Here is a 19,372-nt window from a genome sequence, read left to right as displayed (position 1 = left end):
AGTTTTAGTCTTTAGTGTTTTTCCTGCCCGAAACCTTTTTCGTATCAGTGGCTTTAGGCATTGTATGTACTAGCTCTATCCATAAATTCATCAATATTTGTATCACACATTGTATGTATGTACTTTATCTGAATGAACATTTGAATTTGAATTACCTTGTTGACAATGTAAAACCAAAATGTGCAATTCTTGAAACATCTTAGCACCTGGAAAAGCAGTGTTGCAAAGCTTTTCCTATACCCATATTGACTCAAGTCCCGTTAAAGAGACTTGACCGCGACTGTACCTAACCAGGTCTGTTAAACTGGGTTGCCAAATAATTTAGAAACGGCAACTGAATTTAATAGCTTCTTTTCATCGGTTGGTGCTAACCTTGCCAGAAAAATCCCACAGCCCCAGACACATGTTACCACATATCTTTCAGGCAGCTATCCAAACTCTTCTCCTTTCACCAGTCAGCCCAACAGATGTTGTGTCCATCATACACTCACTAAAAACCAAAGCTGGGAACACCAGTGAAATACCTTCCATTGTATACAAGAGTGCCTCCCATGCCCTTGCGCCACCTATAGCTCTGCTGTTCAACAAATCTCTTGAGTGTCATACCTTCCCTGGTATCCTTAAAAAAGCACAACTAATGCCAGTACATAAAGGAGGCAATTTGGCACACATAAACAATTATAGACCAATAACAAACCCACCCATATTACCAAAAAATCTGAAACAATTATTTACCAACAGCTCTACTCCTACCTCGAAAAATTCGACATACTCAGCCCCGCTCAGTTTGGCTTCCACTCCCAAAAGAGTACCAACGATGCAATTATTAGTCTCCTTGATATAATTTACTTAGCCTTTGACAGAAATGAGTTTCCGATTGGATTCTTCAATTACCTGAAAAAGGCCTTTGATACTGCTAACCATAACTACCTCTTACTTAAACTCCACCATTATGGAATCCGAGGCCTTGCTCTGAACTATATCCGATCCAATCCTAGTGACAGACACCGATATGTAGCCAACAATGATATAACCACTTCCATTCTACCATTAACCATAGGAGTGCCACAGGGCAGCATTCTAGGACCTCTCTTATTTCTTATATACATCAATGATCTGCCTAATGCGTCTAACATTCTTAAACCTATATTATTTGCTGATGATACTGCCCTCATCTACTTTGACGCAAACCCACACATATTAAATAGTGTTGTAAATAATGAATTAAAAAAAGTCCATTTTTGGATGTCAACCAACAAACTCACACTAAACATAGAAAAGCCTACTACATCTTATTTGGAATCAAATCAACAAATGCTATTCTGCTTCAGATAGACAATGTTAATATCAGTAAAAAAAAATGACCGAAAGTTTCTTGGCCTATTCCTAGACAAGAGACTCAACTTCTGAACCCGCATACAACACATAACTAAGAAAGTCTCTAAAACAGTTGGTATACTCTCTAAAATCAGATATTATGTATCCAGTTCTGCTCTCACTATACTATGCACTTGTCTATCCCTATCTTACTTATGGTATCTGTGATGGGGTTAAACCACTGCAAACCACCTCAAGCCCATCATCACCCAGCAAAAATCTGCTATCAGAACAATAACAAACTCTGCTTTCAGACAACACCCCCCCCCCCCCCGGTTTTAATCCCTAAACATGCTAAACATACTCATTCCACATCCGAATTGACAGTATGTTTTAATACTAAGTGTAATAAGTACATTTACTGACTGTTATACGTAGTACATAATTGCACTTATTGGGCTGTTACATTTACCCATCCCCCTCCCCCGATTTAAATCTCCTCGTTTTCTGTTAAGACACTCAATTTTAGGATGAAGATTTCAAGTTCAATTTGCTATAAACAAATATCCTGAGTTACTTTACAATTTATTGAAATATTTTAGTTTTGTTTTATTTGTTTTATAAAACTGTAATATCAGTATAGCTATAGGTTAAGTAGTAGTTATAATTAAGATGCAATAAAATTATTATCTATACAAACTAAGATGGTAAGGTTAGGTCGTGGTTTTCTATTCAGCTTTTTAGGTAAACTCAAATATTCACAATATATTTGACAGTACGATTTCATACTTTGTGTAAATAAGTACAATTCTTAACTGTCTTAATAGTACATAATTGCACTTATGGGGCTCTGTACAATTACCTCCACATTTTTGGGGGACGGGCTGCACTCCACACATTCTCTTGTGCCATGTACATTTACAAAACCATGTTCTTAAATGCGAACCCTGCTCTGAAACTCTCCCTGGACAGAGGTAATAGGACCCATTATTACCACACCAGAAATAAATATCTCTTTGATATCCCCAGGGTCAAACTTAATCTGTGTAAACACTTTATGCAAATAAAAGGACCTAGTCTATGGAACTCACTCCCTAACGAATTGAAAAGCTGTCAAACTTTTGCCTTATTCAAAAACAAAAACAAAAAGTACCTAATTTCATCTGTATAGTTTCCTACCTAGTGCTTCAAACTCGCACTGTATCTAGTGCTACCCAGTCCCCCAATTTATGTTCCTAAGCCATATAACTTTACCATTGTAATAATTGAAATCATCTGAGATCATGGTTGTTATATTGAACATATATTGTGTACTACTCAATCCCTCAGTATATATGTACCTAAGCCATACAACTTTACCATTGTGATCATTGCTGTTATCTTATATGTGCTATCAATATGTTTTAATGTGCCTACTAATCTTTGTCAAATTTGCTACAAGTTACCAACTTAATATTATCAGTTAGATTAAGGACCTGCCCGAAACGCTGTGCGTACTAGTGGCTTTACAAGAATGTGAACACATCATGCTATATACTCTCACAAACCCAATATTCATTCTTGTATATATATAACTAAACAAATAAATAAATATGTATTTAATAATTATATTATTTTCCTTAAACATGTCGAAGGTAAATATTATAATTAATAATTATATTTAATATTATACTTATTAATTATAATAAATTATTAATAAGTTATTTACCACGGCCGACAAGCCTCTGTGGCACAATTGGTTTAGCGCATTCGGCTGTTAAGCGAAAGGTTGGTGGTTCGAGCCCACCCGGGGGTGCGGTTTTGATAATAACAAATTTCGAAAGGTTTATTTCATACTTATCAAAATAGCAAATACATGACAATAATTTTCAGACATTAACTAGAATTCTAATACCAGAAATATTTACATGAGAAAATTGTTACAGATCATAATGAACAGGACACTGGTCAGTAAACTGTTGTGGGCTTACACGAGGGCGGCCTCGGGGGATGTGTTTTCAACTTAATTCGCCTAAACCGGTCCTAGGTGTCGTGGCAGAGGGAATTTCTTTTTCGTATGTTGCATCTGTCGTTGTCGTCGATGATCGTTTATGCATGCTTGGGTTGCGCGATTCTGTGGAATGTGTGCTCTGTGGCTTGTGTGAGTCTCAGTTACATGTGTTTTACTTTTGTGTGCGTGTTCAGAGTTTGATTGTTTGGTTGTGTGATGTGATTGGGGTGCTTTGTGGGCCCGAGTAGCGGGGTGATATTTTACTCTTTCTGTTTCTTTCTTTTCCTCCGGGTTCCCGGAGGCTCCGAAATACTTTGAGTGTCTTGCTTGCTGATTATGTGTATTAATTGTTTGTCGGATTGGCGGCGTGAGGGGCTATGGGCTTGCTCGGGTCCTGGGGTTTCTGCGGGGGCGACTGCGGTCTACCTGGTGGTGGTTGTGGCGTACTTTTCCGGCAGAATTTTGTGGTTGGTTCACAAATGCGTATGTTCGGGGTGATGCTCTGGCACCGGTGGGGGTTTGAATGGGTGGCTGAGGGGTGCTTGCGTCTGGCCGTGGTTGGGGTACTTGCTTGGCTTGGGGTCCGGGTTGTTGAGTTAGGGTTGTTGGGTTTGGGTTATTGATGTAGATGGGTTTTCCTTTTTGTCTTCCCTCACCCTCCTTCGGGCCTCCTCGGCAGTTGGTGGTGTGGGTTGTGTGTGTTGTGTTCTTGTGCTGCTCCTGGTGCAGCACAAGAATACTGAGTGCACCGTTCTTCCCGGTTCCTGTGTGTTCCGGTGGGATGTAGTTGTGTGTGCGTGTGTGAGGTGTCGGTACCATTTCCCGATTGCTATATGTGACGGTTTTCTTAGGGTTTCCGTGTAGCCTTCCTGGCTTGCCCTGTCCTGTGCTCCCTGTGTTGGTGTCGTGTGCATTGTGACTTGCTCTGTTACTGATTTATGTTCTGTTATTACTTTATTTCTCTATATTTTTGTATTTATGTGCCTATTGTTTTATATAGCGCGAGGAGTTCATGGGTTTCTTTTCTTTCTTAATTTGATCTTATTGATACCCTTTTTCTCATGTTTGTGTATTTCAGGTTCCTGCGCGTTCCGGTTGTGTGTGTGATTGTATGGGCCGGGTTTGTTCTTGTGTGAATGCGTGTGCGGATGGGTTTACTCCTCCCCGGTTCCTGCGTGTGCCGGTTTTTGTTTCCACTGTGTGTGCATGTGAGAGTAGGTGTAGCTTGTCTTGCCCGGTCTGTGTGTGTTCCGGTGTATTATGTACTTTACCTGTGCCCGGTATTGGCTTGTATTAGTACGTGTTTTATGCGTTCTTTACTGTAGTTATTGCTTTATTCCCATTTGTGTTTCTGTTATGTATACTGTATGAGGTTCTGTATACTGTATGGGGTTCTGTATACTGTATGGGGTTCTGTATACTGTATGGGGTTCTGTATACTGTATGGGGTTCTGTATACTGTATGGGGTTCTGTATACTGTACACTGTTCTGTATACTGTACACTATTCTGTATACTGTACACTGTTCTGTATACTGCATGGGGTTCTGTATACTGTATGGGGTTCTGTATACTGTACACTGTTCTGTATACTGTACACTGTTCTGTATACTGTACACTATTCTGTATACTGTACACTGTTCTGTATACTGTATGCTGTTCTGTATACTGAACGCTGTTCTGTATACAGTGGCTTGCAGTGTTAGTCCTGGGGCCCTCAACCGTTCCTGGTATGGGAGCCACCATACCCCGTCTGGCTTGCTGTGTTAGTCCTGGGGCCCTCAACCGTTCCTGGTATGGGAGCCACCATGCCCCGTCTGGCTTGCTGTGTTAGTCCTGGGGCCCTCAACCGTTCCTGGTATGGGAGCCACCATACCCCGTCTGGCTTGCTGTGTTAGTCCTGGGGCCCTCAACCGTTCCTGGTATGGGAGCCACCATGCCCCGTCTGGCTTGCTGTGTTAGTCCTGGGGCCCTCAACCGTTCCTGGTATGGGGGCCACCATGCCCCGTCTGGCTTGCTGTGTTAGTCCTGGGGCCCTCAACCGTTCCTGGTATGGGAGCCACCATGCCACGTCTGGCTTGATGTGTTAGTCCTGGGGCCCTCAACCGTTCCTGGTATGGGAGCCACCATGCCGCGTCTGGCTTGCTGTGTTAGTCATGGGGCCCTCAACCGTTCCTGGTATGGGAGCCACCATGCCACGTCTGGCTTGCTGTGTTAGTCCTGGGGCCCTCAACCTTTCCTGGTATGGGGGCCACCATGCCCCGTCTGGCTTGCTGTGTTAGTCCTGGGGCCCTCAACCGTTCCTGGTATTGGAGCCACCATGCCCCGTCTGGCTTGCTGTGTTAGTCCTGGGGCCCTCAACCGTTCCTGGTATGGGAGCCACCATGCCCCGTCTGGATTGCTGTGTTAGTCCTGGGGCCCTCAACCGTTCCTGGTATGGGAGCCACCATGCCCCGTCTGGCTTGCTGTGTTAGTCCTGTGGCCCTCAACCGTTCCTGGTATGGGAGCCACCATGCCCCGTCTGGCTTGCTGTGTTAGTCCTGGGGCCCTCAACCGTTCCTGGTATGGGAGCCACCATGCCCCGTCTGGCTTGCTGTGTTAGTCCTGGGGCCCTCAACCGTTCCTGGTATAGGAGCCACCATGCCCCGTCTGGCTTGCTGTGTTAGTCCTGGGGCCCTCAACCGTTCCTGGTATGGGAGCCGATTTAGTTCTGAGATGCGTTTTGTCGCTCTGTGTTGTACTTTCTCCACAGCAGATATGTTCTGAAGCTGAGGCCTCTATGCTTGATACAGCAGTCCAAATGTGGGCGCACCAGAGATGTTTACAGTTCAATAACTTTATTTTCCTTGAAAATAAAGTTGACTTTCTTCTTAGAGTTCCCAATTGTTGTGCAACTTTCAATGACTGGTCCCCGTGCATGCAGTCCCCATGGAGCAGTGGTGAAACCCTAGCCCCCTTAACCCTGAAACCCTTTGCCTTAAACCAGCAAACAGTAGAACCAACTAGGAAGGAGAACACGCTGGACCTCATTTTCACTAATAATGGCGAATTGATCAGGAACATAATGATTACAAATACATATTACTCAGATCACAACTTAATTGAAGTTCTGACAACCATGGGGAATAGACCTTCAAAACCAGTCCAGATTCCCGGTGGAGGAGATTTCAGCAAATTCAACTTCAATAATAAACAGATAAACTGGGAGCAAATAAACCAGGACTTCACAAAAATAAACTGGGAAGAACAGCTAGAAAATGCAAACCTGAACCAGTGCCTGGAAAAAATAAGCTCAGTAGCACTAGAAATATGTTCAAACCACATACCCCTAAGAAAAAAGAGAAAGAGATGCAGATTGGAACGGGAACGTCTTTCCCTATATAGGCGAAGAAAACGAATCGCGGAACAACTTGAGAATCACATCCTATCTCAAGAACGGCGAAGAAGGTTAGGTAGAGAAATAGAAACAATTGAACTCAAGCTACAAGAATCATACAAAACCCAGGAGAGGCAAAGAGAGCAAAAGGCCATCAGTGAAATAGAGAGAAATCTGAAATATTTTTTCTCCTATGCAAAATCAAGATCAAAAACCACATCTAGTATCGGGCCCCTGCGAAAGGGAGATGGAACTTTCACTGATGACAACAAAGAAATGAGCGAAATACTGAGGAAGCAGTACGACTCTGTTTTCAGTGAGCCACTAAACGCACTAAAGATTGATAACCCAAATGAATTTTTCATGGATATGATACCAACATCAAATCATATATCAGACGTCACCCTATCCCCACTGGATTTTGAAGAAGACATAAACTGTATGCCTCTGCACTCTGCACCAGGCCCGGATTCTTGGAACTCCATATACATCAAGAACTGTAAAAAACCACTATCGCAGGCCCTTCACATTCTGTGGAGACAAAGCCTAGATACTGGCGTTATTCCTGACATACTAAAAACAGCAGAGATAGCACCACTCCATAAAGGAGGAAATAAAGCAGAGGCAAAAAATTACATACCGATAGCACTAACATAAGAACAAAGGTAACTGCAGAAGGCCTATTGGCCCATACGAGGCAGCTCCTATTTATAACTACCCAATCCCACTCATATACTTGTCCAACCCTCGCTTGAAACAATCGAGGGATCCCACCTTCACCGCGTTACGCGGTAATTGGTTCCACAAATCAACAACCCTGTTACCGATCCAGTATTTACCCAAGTCTTTCCTAAATCTAAACTTATCCAATTTATACCCATTGTTTCGTGTTCTGTCTTGTGTTGATACTTTTAATACCCTATTAATTTTACCTTTGTTATGTCCATTCATCCACTTGTAAACTTCTATCATATCACCCCTAACTCTTCGCCTTTCCAGTGAATGCAATTTAAGCTTTATTAATCTTTATTCATATGAAAGATTTCTAATTTGGGGAATTAACTTTGTCATTCTACGCTGGACACGTTCAAGTGAATTTATATCCATTCTATAGTATGGAGACCAAAACTGAACTGCATAATCTAAATAGGGCCTAACCAGAGCAAGATATAACTGCAGAACCACACCAGGTGTCTTGTTACTAACGCTTCGATTAATAAATCCCAGTGTCCTATTTGCCTTTTTACGAACATTTGACCTGTCTCAGTTTTTAATAGACCTATCCTTTCTCTAGTCTTAGTTCGATATAACTGAAAAAAAACTTTAGGATTTGTCTTTGCTCGCCCTGCTATGCGAACTTCATAGTTTTTTTTGCTTTCCTTATCTCTTTTTTAACATTTCTAACCAGTTGTACGGATTCCTGTTCTAAAATGACTTCCCCATTCTTAATCCGTTTGTACCAAGCTCTCTTTTTACCTATAAGGTTCTTCAAATTCTTTGTTATCCACTTTGGGTCATTAGTATTCGATTTATTCAATTTGTATGGTATACTACGTTCCTGTGCTTTGTTTAGAATATTCTTAAATAAGTTATATATTGAATCCACATCAAAATCCCCTTTTACATCACCTATCGCTGGGTTCATGTCTCGCTCCAAGACCGGCCCACATCCCATGCCCAAGACTTTCCAATCTATTTGACCCAAAAAATTTCTTAGGCTATTAAAATCAGCTTTTCGAAAATCTGGCACTTTAACAGAATTTTCTCCTACAGGTCTATTCCATTCTATGCTAAATCTGATTTCTTTGTGATCACTGTTCCGTAGCTCACTTCCTATTTCGATGTCATTAATTTGAGTTTCCCTGTTAGTTAACACTAAATCTAAAATATTATTTTCCCGCGTTGGTTCCTTAATGTGTTGCGTAAGAAACCAATCGTCAATTAATTCTAGAAAATCTGCTTCACTATTCCCTGTTTTGTTTAACTAGTTTATTCCCCTAAAATTAAAGTCACCCATGACATATATATACTGTTAGATCTAGATGCTCTAGATATTTCATCCCATAGATGCGTTGCTTCCATTCTGTCTAAATTTGGTGGCCTATATATAACTCCTATTATAATATTATTTGCTTTTTCGTTTAATTCTATCCAAATAGTTTCTGTGTGTGGCTCAGTTTTGATTCCCTCTTTGAGACTACATTTCAAATTGTCCCTAACATATATGGCTACTCCCCCTCTTCGTCTAATATATCGATCTGTGTGGAAATAGTTTAAATCCATTTATTTGATATTCAGATAATAGTTCTCTGTTTTCTACATTCATCCACGTTTCGGTAAGTGCAATAATATCTATTGTTTCTGTGCAGACAAGAGCATTTAATTCGTTAATTTTATTTCTTAGACTTCTACTGTTAGTGTAATATACCCTAAGTGAATTGTTATTTTGAGACCCTTCTCTTTCCCTGATCATTTTGCCAATTCCTTTCTCCCACAAACACTTACTTTTATTACCTCCTTCCTCCAAATCAATTCCCATACCTCTATCTACTAACAGTTTAAACCCAAACAAACGCCTCTAACCACTGGTTCCAACGAGTTCGCAACAGCAACAACCCCAGCCCTCAATAGATGCACCCCATCACGAGCATACATTTAATTTCTTCCATAGAAGTGTTCCCAGTTGTCTATGAAAGGTATTGCATTTGATTTGCAATATCTTTCCAGCCGGCAATTGACACCAAGTGCCCTCGACATCCTTTCATTTCCCAATCCCTTTCTTGGAAGAATGCTACATATGATCGGGATTCCTCCCTTGCTCCTAACTAATTCAATGGCTGTCCTGAATCTCTGTATTAGTTCCTCACTCCTAAGTCGTCCAACATCATTACCCCCTGCACTAATACAAATAATGGGGTTGTTCCCATTTCCCGTCATAATATCATTCCTGTTTCCAACAATATCACCAATTCCAACTCCCGGATTGCAAACCCTTAACCTTTTCCCCCTATCTCTGGCACAAAACGTTCTGTCTAAATACCTCACCTGGGAATCTCCCACAACCAAAATTCGCTTCGTTTCTCCATTTTTCTTTCGAGCACTTTGAGGGACCTGCGCTTCAATGCTCCTCGTTGCTTTGCCTTTCCCTCCTCGTTGAACTACAGGTTCACCACAGCACTCGTCCTCTAATACGTCAAATGCGTTAGAAGTCCTTAGGTGTAGGCTATTAGTTGTCGGTTTTGCCAAGGTCTTCTTAAGACCCCTGTCCTTTACAACTTGCCAAGACGAGGTCTTTTGAATACTGGTCTCCTCCTGTGTTTCTTCCTGATGTTGTTTCGCTGTCGTACCTCCTCCCGTAGCGAATCCAACTCTGTCCTCAGAGTTCCAACTAGACTCATCAGTTCCTTCACTGATCCTTCCATTACTGCTGTAATAATATTACTACAATCGGAGCTCCAGCAAACACACCCTCTCACTGTGACAGTCTGCGCCTGACTGATTTGAGTTCATTCTCAAGTGAGAATGAACTCAAATTCAAATTCAAATGTACTCAAAGAATGAACTTCTCAACATCGCACATCATAAAAATTTTTGAGAGAGTGCTAAGAAGTATGATCACAAAATACATGGAATCACAGCAACTCCTTAACCCCGGACCACACGGTTTCAGAACAGGGCGCTCTTGCCTGTCGCAGTTGCCAGACCACTATGATATGGCATTAGATGCTATGGAAGACAAACAAAACGCTGATGTAATTTACACAGATTTCGCAAAAACTTTTGATAAATGTGACCATGGTGTTATTGCACATAAAATACGTCCAAAAGGAATTACCGGAAAAATAGGCAGATGGATCTACAATTTCCTGACTAACAGAACCCAATGTGTAATAGTCAACAAAATAAAATCCAGCTCATCTACCGTGAAGAGCTCAGTCCCACAGGGTACTGTGCTTGCTCCAGTACTTTTTCTCATCCTCATATCGGACATAGACACGAACACAACCTATAGCACTGTATCATCCTTTGCAGATGACACTAGGATCTTCATGAGAGTAGGCAACATAGAGGACACGGCAAACCTCCAGTCAGATATAGATCAGGTCTTTCTATGGGCTACAGAAAATAATATGGTGTTTAACGATGATAAGTTCCAGCTCATGCGCTACGGAAAAGTGAAAATATAAAAACGGAAACCACGTACAAAACCCAGGCAAATCATAACATAGAACGAAATGGCAATGTAAAGTGCTGCTCGAATGCTGCCCGAAACGCTTTGCGTAATATTGGCTTTAGGCATTGTATGTACTAGCTCTTATCTATAAAGCCAACAAACTTTGTAAAATCTCTTTATGTATGTACCTTTGCCTAAATAAAAATTATTATTATTATTATTATTATTATAAAGGATCTGGGTGTACTCATGTCGGAAGACCTTACCTTTAAAGAACACAATAAAGTAGCCGTCACAACTGCAAGAAAAATGACAGGTTGGATAACAAAAACTTTTCACACTAGAGATGTTGTACCGATGATGATACTTTTTAAAACGCTTGTGCTCTCTAGAGTGGAGTACTGCTGCACAATGACAGCCCCTTTCAAAGCTGGATAAATTGCTGACCTAGAGAACGTGCAGAGATCCTTTACTGCTAGAATCCACTCAGTAAAACATCTAAACTACTGGGACCGACTAAAGAGCCTTCCCTTGAGCGCAGGCGGGAGAGATACATAATAATCTATACGTGGAAAATAATTGAGGGGCTGGTCCCAAACCTGCACACAGAAATAACATCACATGAGACCAGAAAACATGGCAGGATGTGCAGAATACCCCCGTTGAAAAGCAGAGGTGCAACAGGTACTCTGAGAGAGAACTCTATCAACATCAGAGGCCCGAGACTGTTCAACACGCTTCCACTACAAATAAGGGGCATAACTGGCAGACCTCTCACAGTGTTCAAGAGAGAACTGGATAAGCACCTCCAAAGGATACCTGATCAACCAGGCTGTGACTCATACGTCAGGCTGCGAGCAGCCGCATCCAACAGCCTGGTTGATCAGTCCAGCAACCAGGAGGCCTGGTCGACGACCGGGCCGCGGGGACGCTAAGCCCCGGAAGCACCTCAAGGTAACCCGCACTTCGCGAGCAATTAAGTCTGGGTTCGTATCCTGGCTGGGGAGGATTGACTAGGTTCCAATCCTTAACATTACGCCTCTCTTCACCCAGCAGTGAAACGATTTGACGGGTCGTATTCCGGAGTTATTAATTAACATTAATATTAATCTTAGGAATTAGTCATATTAGGATAAACGACCTGCCCGAAACGCTATGCGTGCTAGTGGCTTTACAAGAATGTAAAAACTGGTGGACCATCCAAGTAGTAGGCGTCCATCTGTCTCAGGAGACTATAGAGTTCCGTTCTGGTTGTCGGTCTGGAGTGGCCTCTCCAGGGCGTAAAGCCGGGATAGGTTGATACAGGGGAGAAGCTGTCACCCATGCAGCAGGTCCCCCCTCTCCACACCACCGAACGTCTCAATTGGAAAGGCAAACGCCAATAAGCGCCAATAAGGTTCCAGCGCCGTCGCAGGAACTGTCAGAACGAGGTTGAAGGCAACAAGGAACTGCCCCCCAGGGGGCTCCAGCTCCGGAGTTAGCCTCGAAGTTGGTACAAGAAGGCACAGGGACTCCAACCCCAGAGTCTTTTTTGTTGTTGTTACTCTTTTTTGTGGGGGGAAAGGAGGAAAATTAGGGAAGAAAGAAAAGGAGGAAACTTAGGAAAAATGGGGGAACCACTGACAAGCTGCCGGCTTCCAGTCTCCGTCGTGACCACTAGACACAAGGTTACTTTAGGCATTAGGACACTATAGGAATTATCATCATCAGGAAAAGATAATCAAGGCAAATGGGGGGACCTTCGACAAGCCGCCGGCCTCCTGTCCTCATCGAGGCCACTATAAGTAGCTCTCAAGTAAATTCAAATAATTATTACACTTCGATATCGAAGTAGTTCCACCTTATTACAAATTTGTTAAGAACGTTCCTCGAGCCTCCGTGGCACAATTGGTTAGCGCGTTCGGCTGTTAACCGAAAGGTTGGTGGTTCGAGCCCACCCGGGGGCGATTATTTAGGCCAACTCTAGGGGTTGACCTCAGACAAGACCGACATAACACACTTGACAGCGATGTCACACTTGGCCCCGTGATCCAGCCCGTCCTCCTCAAGTCTCCCAACGTCAACAAACTCTCGCGCGTAAGTGACCTTATCCCAACACAACAGAGAACGGCACAGTATGTCAACGTCGCGACCCATCCTCCTGTTTACACAGTAGTTGTTGTATATGCTCCATAGTACAAACGTTGACGTACTAAGTCATTACATAATAGTACTTACTAATCACTTTATAGTCTGAATTCTTAATTATAGTCTTAATTATAAACTCTTTATAGTCGGAAGTGAAGTAAAGAGTACTAATCACTTTATAGTCTGAACAAATAAAGCTAAAAAATATATATATTCCTAGGTCTAGTATAGCACACATAAGTACGATATTAGGCCTCAGATTGCGTGTATTAGGCCTAGGAAGGTTCAGTTGGTTAAGGTTGTCTTTGCAATATAAATTCAAAACCTTTTCCGGTTTGTCTAAATTCAATAGTACAAATTTCTACTTTCTAATTGCGTTGTACATCGATATATTAACTTTGGTCCTCATCGTTACTATAAGTACTACCAACACAAGAGGATGGGCTGCAGTTTCACGAGCCGCTACCATTTTCTAGTACGACAATTGTTGGTCTCGGGAAGAGTATTCGTCAAAAGGCGCCGTTCTATTAGGAGGACGGGTTGAACATCTACATACCGAGTTTTGGCGGCATAACACAACAATTTAGAAAATAATATATAATTATAAACTACTTCCCAGTCCTTCGGAGCTCATCAACTGTTTAATATGTGTAAAGTCGCCAAAGATTGAGATAACATGTTCGTAAGTACTTGCGTAACTGACTGATGAATCTCGGTCCAGACACTAAATTTAATTCTTATGCTTGGAATGTTTACATGCAAGAAGAGTTGCTATAGACCTCAACAAACACGACAGATCAGCCTCCAGGGCTGAGTGGATCCCATACTTATCCTGTAGACCCCATGTATACCTATCCTGTGAGCGTTAGTGCCTCCAATACATGTCCTGTTCATGAGTGGTAGTGAACCCATACCCATCGTGTGCAGCAGTGATCGCATACCCATGCTGTGATGTATGTCATACGCAGCTGGCTGTGCACAGTAGCCATGATGTGCGCATCCCATGCGCAAGATCAGTACGTACTGGTGCGTTACTGTGCAGAAACACTGATACTTTTATTTATGAAGAAAATATTACCAATTATAATATTATAAAAGATGTATAAAATGTATCATTCAAATAATATGAGCAGCAGAGTGGCGCAGTGGAAGCGTGCTGGGCCCATAACCCAGAGGTCCGTAGATCGAAACTACGCTCTGCTACGAAGTTGTTTTAATGTATTAATAATTATTTTACATTACAAATGCAGGTACATAGCAGTGTCTTGCTACCCCCTTCAATATAAGTAATTACAAATTACAGGTTAAGCTAGCTATATGTTAACAAATAAAGGCACAATAACGAACGTGGGAGATTTGTACCTGAATTTACAAGTCCCTAGTGTCCTCGACGGATAGTGGAAGCCATCGGCTTGTCAAAGATCCCCCCCCTCCCCCTCCCCCTATGGTTCATGAGGATTGTTTCTATTATTATATTTATATAATATCTGTTTCTGCCCGAAACGCATTGCGTAATAGTGGCTTTAGGCATTGTATGTACTAGCTCTATCTATATATTGATCCATTAATGTAACATCACTTGTATGTATGTACCTTACCTGAATAAACATATTTATTTTATTTATTTATTTATTTATTTGGATTTTGAACTGAGGTAATATCTTGGTATTTAACGACTTCGCCGGTAAGACAATTCCATGGGATAACCCTAGTTTATAGTTTAGTTCATTTAATATGCACCCCATACCCGTCCTGTGGGCGGTAGTGGAAAGAGTTACAGAGGCACATAATGGGCTCAGGGACTGAACCCCACAATTCATTTACCTGAGCAAGTTAATCTTGCTGAGAGTGTTACAAAATTCAATGCACATCTTCACATCAACAATGGGCTCAAGACCGCCCACAAGTACAGTTTCTAAATTAAGCAACTGACATGTGGAGAGCCCTACAGCGAGAAACATTTGTACGCTAACCAACTGTGTTACGGAGGCTACGCTCTCTAAAACCTTACAAATATTTCCTCCTGCTTCTTACCGCTCGCTCCCGCCATCGAAAGTCCTAAAACTATTTCCACCTGCTTCCTCCCGCTCTCTGAAGCTCTAGTAACACTTCCTACCACTCTCTGAACCCATAAAAATACTTCCTCCTGCTCGCTCCCGATCTCTGAAACCCTATTAATACTATCTTCTGCTACCTCCCACTTCCTCCCGCTCTCTGAAGCCTTAAAAATATTCCCTCCTGCTCTCTGAAGCCCTAATAACACCACCTCCTGTTTCCTCATGAAGCACATACCTTACAAATACTTTCTACTGCTTCCTACCACTGGCTCCTGCTCTCTGAAGCCTTACAAAATATTTCTCCTGCTTCCTGCCACTCGCTCCCGCTCTCTGAAGTCCTAATAACAATTCCTTCCGCTCTCGCGAATCCCTAAAAAACTTCCTCCTATTTCATCCCGCTCTCTGTAGCCTTAAAAACACTTCCTCCTTCTTCCTCCCGCTTTCTGAAGCCTTAAAACACTTTCTCCTGCGTTTCCCCGCTCGCTCCTGTTCTCTGAAGCCTTAAAAATACTTCCTACTGCTTCCTCCCGCTCTCTGAAGCCCTAATATCACTTCCTTCTGCTTCCTATAACAAATGTTCCAGAGATGTGTAAATATTTCAATCAAAATTATCTGCTACCAGAATTTTTTGCCAAATATCCCCAGTTTGCTAATTATAGGTAGTACCAAAGTGATAGTAAGCTATCCAGCGCTGCCCACTGGAGTGGGGGGGCGGTGTGCACGACAAACATCCATTGTGACACTAGCACTCCACATATGTCAGTTGCTTAATTTAGAAACCGTACTTTTAGTCAATCGCGAACCCATTGTTGATGTTACGACGTATATTGAATTTTGTAACTCGCTCATCAAGACTGTAACTTGCTTAGCTAAATGAATTGTGGGGTTCAGTCCCTGAGCCCATTATATGCCTCTGTAACCCCTTCCAGTATCTCCCACAAGATGGGTATGGGGTGCATAATAAGTGAACTAAACTAAACTTAACCTATCATGTTATCGTGACGTCACACACCCCGTACACACATAAAACAGGATTTTCTCTCTATTTTCGTTATTAAACCTTTTATAATTTATATAATTACTCAAGCAATGTGTTTTGATCATATTATATCGCTGAAGCAAGATAATATGTGCATATGTAAATATGTGAAAAACTATGTGCATCTTCGGTAGCAATTAACCGGATTTGGTCCATATAATAACAGGTCACTACACTTCAGGTTTCCGTAGTGTAGTGGTTATCACGTGCGCCTCACACGCGCAAGGTCCCCGGTTCGATCCCGGGCGGAAACATTTGACTTTTTAAATGTTTGTTTTCATAACCCATTGAAATAAACTCAAAGTGTCCAACCACTTGGGTCGGACGGTAGAGCGACGGTCTCGCTTCTTGCAGGTCGGCGTTCAATCCCCGACCTTCCCTTCAAAGTTCCCTTCCCTTCCCTTTAAAGAGCTAAAATTAATAACAAAGTATATTGACAATATTTATTAAATCATAAAACTTATACCATTTTGTAATTTGCTAATACTACATTATACTAATTATTAATATTGAGTCATATAACTATGTATTGTGGAGCAGAGTGGCGCAGTGGAAGCGTGCTGGGCCCATAATCCCACTAGAGGTCCGTAGATCGAAACTACGCTCTGCTACAGTCTAATTTTCTCCTACCATAAAAAAACAAAAGAAATGTTTTTTATCTTTAATGAATGCAATCCATCCTCCTGTACATTTTGTAACTATGAAGAGCATCGTACATATAAATTAAATATTGACGTAAGAGACAATAACATAGTAGAATTTGGTACTATTCACCTTATAGTCAGGAAAAAATACAGCTAAAACCAAACATATATATTCCTAGGCCTAGTATAACATATATATGTACTATATCTGGCCTCAGCATGTATTAGACCTTGGATGGTAAGTTACGTTAGGTTTTATGAGAAACAAATACAAAGGTTCGGGCCAGCCTTGCCCAAAACGCTTGGCGTAATAGTGGCTTTAGACACTGTATGTACAAGCTCTATCTATAAATCCAACAACATGTTTGTACCTGACCTTGTATGTATATACTTTACCTGAATAAACATTTGATTTGATTTGACAAAACCTTTGCCGGTTTATACAAATTCAATAATACCAAATTCTACTATCCAATTGTCCATTACATCAATATATGCACGATGGAGGATGGATGTGTTGCTTATAAGCACTGCTATTAATATATCATAAGCTCCTACATAGATTACACACAGAAATCACAATAGCGTGATGCATCAAATGAACAAATCCACAAGGTCCGTGACGAGGGTTCAAACCTACGTCCGAGAGCATCCCAGATGCTGCCTTAATCGACTGAACTACGACATGGTAAAAGAATTGCAACCAGAAGTTCTACTGACCTTACTTGGATCCTGCAGCCTCTCCGAGACACAAACCAGGATTTTACACAATTCCCCCCATGCAAGCAGGATGAGTATGGGGTGCACAATAAACTAGCCGCCTTCGGCGGCAACAATCAAAAATCAATTCCCCCCATGCACCCGAGCTCTGTCAATAAGCCGTTCTACCTCTTCGCCCTTACTTCATTTTCTAGGATCCTCTCGGACGTATAGGTTCGAACCCTCGTCACGGCCCTTGTGGATTTCTCCTGCATAGATGTTATTTTTGCACGGTTGTCTTAGGCTATTAATATAAATGCCGATATTTCTTAAAGTATTACAATTCGGCGGACACCGACTAGGCTATGACGCTCCCCTACCCAACATGACTCATCTTGGAAAGCTGGGCGAGGCTAGTCCCACCAAGTGTCTGGTCACCAACCTCGGATAAACATTCTATTTTATAGATATAGGTTATATAAATATATAGAGGGGGGGAGTACCATCTTTGGTTGAGTTTGTAGGTACCCTCGACCTCGAAGAAGACGACATGCAACATCTGGGGAAGCCTTGTGGGGCACCCGCGTACACAAATTGTCTTCTCATACCATCCCCTATATTTTTTATTTTGTTATTTTATTTTATTTAAAATGTCATTACACAAAAAGTTACAACATTGGTTACATTCAAAGTACAAGACTTCTTATTACAGGTTGTAGAGTTCCTCCAATATATAGTTTTGTGTTAACTAATACTATTACATATATATTATTACCTATATCTTCTAGTCGTAGTAGTAGCAGACATTCATCAGTCTCAGGAGACTATGGAGTTGTGCTCTGGTTGTCGATCTGGAGTGGCCTCTCCAGGGCACAAAGCCAGGGTAGGTTGATACGGGGGAGAAGCTGTCAACCATGCAGCAGGTCCCCCCCTCTCTACGGCGCCGAAAGTCTCCAATGGAAAGGCAAACGCCAATACGATTGGTTCCAGCGCCGTCGCAGGAACTGTGAGCTCCGGAGGTGACCTGGAAGCTGGTGCAGGGACTCATAACCCGGAGACCGCCGTGGTCGGGGCCGGAGAAGAACCACCCCAGCAAGTGCAAGAACGACCCCAGCCTCCTGAAGCAGAGCCTGGGGCTGCTAGAGCCCAAGGAGGAGGACTTAAGAGTCCCGCACCTACGGGTTCCAGGCGTAGTTCAATAACTGATAAACATAACTTTAATACTGATTCATTAACTAAGTTCAATAACTAACTGATAAACCTTAAAGAACTGGTGAGAACAACTGTGTTCACTTCAGTTTGCTGAAATTTATTAGAGCTGTGCTGCTTATAAAATACGTTTGTGTTCGATCCCCGATGGTCCCAGTGCTTGGGCACCGTTACTCCACTCCGTCCTCTCGATTCTTGCAAGGTCCGCGTTCGATCCCCGATGGTCCAAGTGGTAGCTTTCCATTCCTTCACTTCGTCCTTATATATCCCAGATGATCTTAATATCCCTTCCAAGTGCTATATAATCATACTGGCCTGGCGCTTTCACCTCATCATTTCCTTACCTTACCATACATCCTCTTCTCATAAAGATTAATTTTCCTTCCAGACTTTCTCCTTCACACGCCTCAGTTGTCAGTTGATGATGTATGATGAAGTGGATGAATGTATGACTGTTGAGTTCTTCATTAAGAAGGAAGAGTCGTGGCCAGACTGGGAGGTCGGACCCGGTGTTCACGCGGTCACCAGTTGGACCCGGTGTTCACGCGGTCACCAGTTGGACCCGGTGTTCACGCGGTCACCAGTTGGACCCGGTGTTCACGCGGTCACCAGTTGGACCCGGTGTTCACGCGGTCACCAGTTGGACCCGGTGTTCACGCGGTCACCAGTTGGACCCGGTGTTCACGCGGTCACCAGTTGGACCCGGTGTTCACGCGGTCACCAGTTGGACCCGGTGTTCAC

The 19,372-nt window shown here is 42.4% G+C and overlaps 3 non-coding genes across 3 annotated transcripts; all 3 read left to right on the top strand.

The window, feature by feature from the left end:
- The first annotated feature begins 12,728 nt into the window (after positions 1-12,728).
- TRNAN-GUU (transfer RNA asparagine (anticodon GUU)) lies at positions 12,729-12,802 on the top strand. The gene has a single exon. It is a non-coding gene; the product is annotated as a tRNA-Asn (tRNA).
- Positions 12,803-14,114: 1,312 nt separating this feature from the next.
- On the top strand, positions 14,115-14,186 carry TRNAM-CAU (transfer RNA methionine (anticodon CAU)). Its single transcript has one exon. It is a non-coding gene; the product is annotated as a tRNA-Met (tRNA).
- A 2,074-nt stretch (positions 14,187-16,260) lies between these two features.
- Positions 16,261-16,333, top strand: TRNAV-CAC (transfer RNA valine (anticodon CAC)). The gene has a single exon. It is a non-coding gene; the product is annotated as a tRNA-Val (tRNA).
- Positions 16,334-19,372: the final 3,039 nt, after the last annotated feature.

Source organism: Procambarus clarkii, chromosome 69, assembly GCF_040958095.1.
Source record: "Procambarus clarkii isolate CNS0578487 chromosome 69, FALCON_Pclarkii_2.0, whole genome shotgun sequence".
NCBI classification, from domain to species: Eukaryota; Metazoa; Arthropoda; class Malacostraca; order Decapoda; family Cambaridae; genus Procambarus; species Procambarus clarkii.
This window is presented reverse-complemented; position numbering and strand designations above follow the sequence as displayed.